This window comes from Strix aluco, chromosome 13 (assembly GCF_031877795.1).
Source record: "Strix aluco isolate bStrAlu1 chromosome 13, bStrAlu1.hap1, whole genome shotgun sequence".
Lineage (NCBI taxonomy): Eukaryota > Metazoa > Chordata > Aves > Strigiformes > Strigidae > Strix > Strix aluco.
Window position 1 is genome coordinate 9,983,537 of NC_133943.1, and position 6,000 is coordinate 9,989,536.

A 6,000-nucleotide genomic window follows, 5' to 3' on the forward strand; every position below is an offset into this window, starting at 1 on the left:
GGGGCTGCGAATTGAAATGCCATACGCGTGGTGGGGGTGGAAAGGATACAGGCCAAGAGGCACTGCGTCGCTATACATCCATTTGCATGCTTAATCCGCTGCTGGGGAGTATAGCGTCAGGTCCCCCATCTGCTCCGCATCTCGCATCATTAGCTGGCTGGTTTCCGAGGCGGCTCTGAGCAGAGGTGGGAGTCGAGCAGAGAGGGGAGAAGAGAGGCTGGTCCCAGCCCCGTGCACCATCACGTCGGCAGCCCGGGAAGCTTGAGGGGATCCGTCCCCTTGCTGGAGCTGGTGGACAGCACATGGGGAGCTGGGGAGGGGTGTAAGTGAAGGGGGGTCAGTCCCTATGGCTCTCTGGGGTGATGCTGTGCTCCGAGCTCCCTGCAAGTCGGGGGTCCCAGAGTGGCGGGTCCCCTGCGGGCAATGCAAGGGGGACAGGGCATTTCCTCACCTCTCGCAGGTGCTGCCCGCACTCCAGCTCTGCCCAGGGGGGTGCCTGGGGCAGCGATAGTCCCCGTAGCTGGTCCCTCTCCACAGGCAAGCCAGGAAGCACCCACAGCCACCAGCCCATGCATAAGGGAGAGCTCAGCTCCACCACACGGATCCAGCTACATCAACTCACCCGGGGTGATGGCACTGGGGCACAGCCCCTTTAAATCCCTGCACTTGTAGACCGGGCTGGGACACCGTAAAGGGAAAAATAAGGCAAAGAAATTATTTTCTTCTTGCCGGCAAGCCTGGAGAGCTGCCCGTTCCTCAGCAGCGTGCTGCCAGCCCTCCCACGCACCGCACGGCAGAGGACTGCAGAGGCCAGCATGGGCTGGGGGATGCCGGGGGGGCCGGGGAGCAGTGGGGCTCACCCATGCTGGACACCCCGGCTTGCTGGGTTGCCACAAGGTGGCAGGACCTACGCAGCCCCTCTCGCCCTGGGACGCGCAGCACATCCCTCTGCTCCATTACCTGTCCCAACTGTCCCGTTCTCCAGGGCTATTCCCCATCTCCGAGCTCTACAAGGGCTCAAACTCACCCAAAATCCCTGCTAAACTCCCCAGGTTGGGGCTGCAAGAAGCCACCCCAGCCAGCTGTGCTGAGCAAATTGGGGTTCCTCAGCAAGCGGTAATGATGCTCAGAGGGATGGAGGAGCTGGGGGATGAGGAGGGCTGGGGAGGGGAAGCCCTGCACCCCTCCAAGGTTACTCCCCTTCCGCTTTCACGCCTGGCTGGGTTTCTTCATTACTTACTCAAGCTATAAATTGTCTAATTTGGAGCACACCATTTATCCCTGATGTGCACTTGAGCAGTCAGATTTTGTTTTCAGGTGTGTAATTAATTTTTTTAACATGATTTCTCTCCTAGGAAACTGCAAACAGTGCTGGCTTTCGGGGCTGGGTGGCTCGGGCAAGTGTCAGGGCAGGGAATGGGCAGGAGAGGAGCTGAGGCTGGATCCTGGAGGATGTGAGGAGCTGTGGGGCTTTGCCGCAGCTCCCCATGGTCCTGCTTTCCAGCCAGAGCCCCATCCTCCAGCACAGCCCTCTGCCAGCTCCAACACTGCCACGCTCCCCATGGGCACCAGCGAGGGCTTGTGAGGGGAAGCAACAACCCTTCTCCCTGTTTCCAATTCAATCTGATGGGAATTACCATTTTTATTAAGACCTAACATGTCCTCAGCTGCTGGGAATGTGATTTGCTCCTGGAATAAGATTACAGCGACTCCTGAGGAGCCCTCATTGGCATCCGTGTCACCGTGATGATGGTCTCATCCCTGGCCAGAGGCCCTTCCATCGCCGGATGCTCCCAGGCGTCTCCGCTTGGGCATGGTACGGGGGGATCCCTGCAGATGCACTGCCCTGACCTCTTTCCCCTCAACTGGGATGTTCGCTGTTCAAGGATGACACTGGGCTATTTTTGCATTGCCCATCACCTCTCGCAGGCCAGGCACAAGGCGGGATGGAGGAGAAGCAACAACCGAGGGTGGGTAACTTCTGTCCTCACTGCACATCCCTGTGCCCAGCTGTGTGCGGGTCGGGGGGACAGGGGTGCTCGAGCGCTGCTCTGCATCCCGAGCCAGAGTAATCCTCCTCCGATGAGCAGCACAGAGAATCACCTGCTGTGAATGTGCAAGTGCATCTTCACCTCTCCTGCTGCCAGGGAAGTTGTTATATGATTTTTGCTGGTGGTTTTCCAGATGAAAGGAGGTGAAAATCACCTGGACAGAGGCAGGCAGGAGAATCTATGGAGGGAGCACTTTGGTGCTGACTCTGTGCAGGTCCTGACCCCCTGCCCCACGAGCCCCCTGGGCATGGGGTGGCAGCTTGAGGGCATGCAAGATGCTTCTGTGCCACCCCCATGTGGGGATTCAGGCTGGGGCTGATGCTGCAGGATTTTGGAGGTGGCTGGTGCAGAGCAGCCTTACGGCTCTGCACCAGCCGCCCCCAAACTTCTGCAGTGTTGGCCCCCAAGGATGCTCTGCTCTGTACAGGCTCAGCCAGCAACAGGGCTGGGGGGACTAGAGCTGGTGACACCCCTGGGACGGGTCCCCTGCACTTCTCTGCTTGATGTCCTGCCAGCACAGCAGGTCCCACCGGCAGCAGCTGCCTGCAAAATAAAGCCACTGCTGCAGCCCCCCCCCCCAAATGATCCTCCAGGAGTGGGTCTGGCAGCGCTGCGCCCCGAGCAGTAGATGCCACCATGGCCACCACAAAACAGGCAATGACCTCCCAAGGGGGATGCCACCACCCAGACCCCCAGGACCACGAGCCAGACACCTTGGGGATTTTTTTCCTGCATGTTTAATTCTCTGTTGTGACTTTTGGGAAGGGATGGTGCAGTCCCCGGGGGTCGTAGGAGGGGGCTGAGCGCTCTGCTCCCGCATCCTGCTGCCCTTTGTGCTTTGAAACTGCCTTCCAAGGAGCTGCTTAGCATTCAGAGCAGGTGCCCACACCATTTCAGGGCAAAAACTCTCGTTTGCCTTCAAAAACACATTGATCTGCAGTCTGACATAAAGGGCAGCGCCTGCCCTCCAAAACAGGACAGCGGGCACATGGGGGCCTGGCCTGGCTTTCCTAAACACAAATGGGATGAAGGGACCCCGGTCCATACTCCATCCCGCAGCAGCGCCCCATCATCACACCAGAGCCACTCGCCCATCACTGCCCGGCTCTGCAAGCCCCTGGGTTCAAAGAGAAAGGCATCAAAGCTCCAATTTCTTTGATTTCCCTTCGCTCTTTTTTATCCCCCTCCTCCCCCAAAGGAGTTCAGCTCCCAGGTACTGCCTGCACAAGAGCAGAAATGAAAATCCCAGGGAATTGCTGCTGCCCCTGAGAAATTCTTGACAGGGGTCCTGGCAGCTGAGGCGAAGCCGGTCACTCACTGCCCCATGTTTGGCCACCAGCAGGACCGTGGGCAGGCTCCATCCTGGCTGCCCCCAGCATCCCCTCCATCACCTTCTCACCAGGAACTGGCACCTTTTTCCGCAAGGTTTGGTGCCACGTGAGTGTTATAAGCTCATCTGCCTAACAGGAACAGCTGATTTATCTGCCTTCCCTCTCCTGATAAGGGCCTGGCTGCAGGCTCGCCAGGCGGAGGAGGTAATACTTAAATAGCTTCTTTTCTTATACTTCCTGTGGGGATTATAATGCCTGTCTTGAGTCCACCCCTGTGCTGCCAGCATGGGAAAAATCCCCACAGTGGCACCGTCAGCAGCACTGTCACCAGGCAGGATGGGACCGTGTCCCATGGCACTGCAGCCTGGTCCCTGGCACCACGGGCTTCCCTCTGCCACCTGTGCACAGCGGGTACATCCCCCCAGGCACCTGCGGTGGCACAGGCAGAGCCATGGAGCTGAGTATCTCCTCCTGCATTGCACACACCAACGCAGCCACTGCCAGTTGCCACGAAGTGTGAAACCTGTCACCACAGGGAGCAAATTTCCTGAACGCCACAAGCTCGGGGACCTTTGCTCCTAAGAGTTTGCTTACGACTAATCGCAGCTACCCCAGCACCAGCATCCCCAGCCAGAGACTGGTGTCGGCTGTCCCTGCAGCCTCGGCAGAGCCGCCAGCTCCCCAGTGCCCAGTTGCAAAGCTCCAGGCTGTGGTACACACCGTGGCTCTTGAGGATTATAATCCTGCAAGTGCAAAGAAGCGGGTCCCACTTCAACCTGCTATGGCCAGCTCCTCCTGGCCACTCCAGGGAAGTAACAGGGCCAGTGGCTCCCACTAGCAGGGTGAAGGCTCAGGAGAAAAACAACTATTGATCATCCCTGCGAGTTCGGCAGCAAGGCATGCACAACCCACGGCTGTGATCGAAAGTGCTGGGGGAGGCATTTGCTCTTGCTCTCACTGTGGTTTGTACATCCATCCGGGGCTCCGGGAGGAAGCCTGTGCCACGCCACCATCCAGCACATCTCCTGCACAGGTGCATCCCCTATGGTGCATCCTCCACTGGGCTCTCCAAGCCAGTATTTCCCTCCGTAGGATTCAGGAGAGCGGACATGCTCACTCGTGCATGTCAGGGGTGAGCAGGCAAAGGCAGGCATCCCACGACCAGAGCCTCTCCATTCCCTCGGTTCCCACTCTGGTGGCATGGAGACAGCCCCAGGGACCCAGGGGTGGCAGGCAGGGCTCCCTGCTCAGCCAGGGATATCAGAGCCGCACTCCTGGCCCGCTCCCTTTTCCCAGGGCTGGCTGCCCTGGTGCTCCACAGGACAACCAGCCTTGGCGCAACGGGAGGAATGGGATGAAAATGAGAGATTGCCGTCCCTCCAGAAGAGGATGCTGGCAGGGAAGACAGAACTACACTTCCCAGAGTGCTCCTGGCCCTGCCTGCTGCCGGGGGAAAGGCTGAGGGACCCAGCCACCAGCTCCTCCCTGCTCCTAAATGATTCTCCTTATTATTTATTTGTGGTTTTTCTGCACTTAACTGTCTGCCTCGTCCACTTAATTGGGGGATTATTGCCACTACCTGCCCATCCGCCAGAGCCCAACTCATTACTGGGGCTTATTTATTAGCAGCAAGGCAGCAGAAAAGCACCCTGCAGCTCCCTCTCCTCCGGCACAGGCAGCTGGACGCGATGGAGGAAAGCGAGTGGGGCCAGTAATGGTGGGAATGGCCACGGTTCGGCCAGGGCCAGGTCAAAACCAGCCTCTGCTGGGCACCAAGGCATCACAGCAGCCTCCTCCAGTGTCTGGCGTCAGCCCAGGACACCGCTATTCTTGGCAAAGCACGGAAGGAGCAGTGAGAGCCTGGCTGCTCCTTAAAAGTGCTCCCTGAGCTCGGGAAAGGTCAGTCGCACAACGCTGTCCTTTCACTCGCAGCGAGGGACCCTGTCTCCTCGGCACAGTGGCAGCTGAGTGACAGCCATGTGGCAGGGTGATGCCAACAGCTCGCAGGAGCCCACTGCAGGGAGGCGAAGGGGCTGATGCCCCCTGAGCCCAGGAGGAGCTGGCAGCACCCTGCAGCCCCTCTCCAAACTGCTGCTCCCATTTCAAGGCAGGAGAATCCAGGAAGAATGTGGGACAGCAGAAGCAAGCCTGCATATTGAGCGCTTTGATAAATAAAACATGGCGAGAAGGCAATTGGAGCTGCCCACTTGGCTGCGGGCAGCTCTGCAGCGGCTGCATGGGGGGAATTCACAAGCGGTGCCACCCCGGCCATCAGGCCGCCAGCCCCAGTGCTGCTGCTCTGCTCGCATCCAAGTTTTGCTGCCTCAGCACTGAGGGGGATTGATTTATTCATCAGCCTCTCCATCCCGCAGCAGCCCTGCAAGAAGGAGTGGTGCAGTGAGCTGCTGTGTGATGTGACGAGCAGCACGGCAGGGAGCAGGGAGGGCTGACCTGGAGGTGGCTCCCGCCTGACCCGCATCCCACCTGCCATGATGCCTGATGGAGGAGGGACTCCCCAGGGTGAGAAACATGAGCAGCAAACTCCCCCAGGGCCCCGCTGCTGAGCCCTCCTCAGGCACTAAGGCACAGCCATCCCGCACCCCTTTTTCAGGACGGAG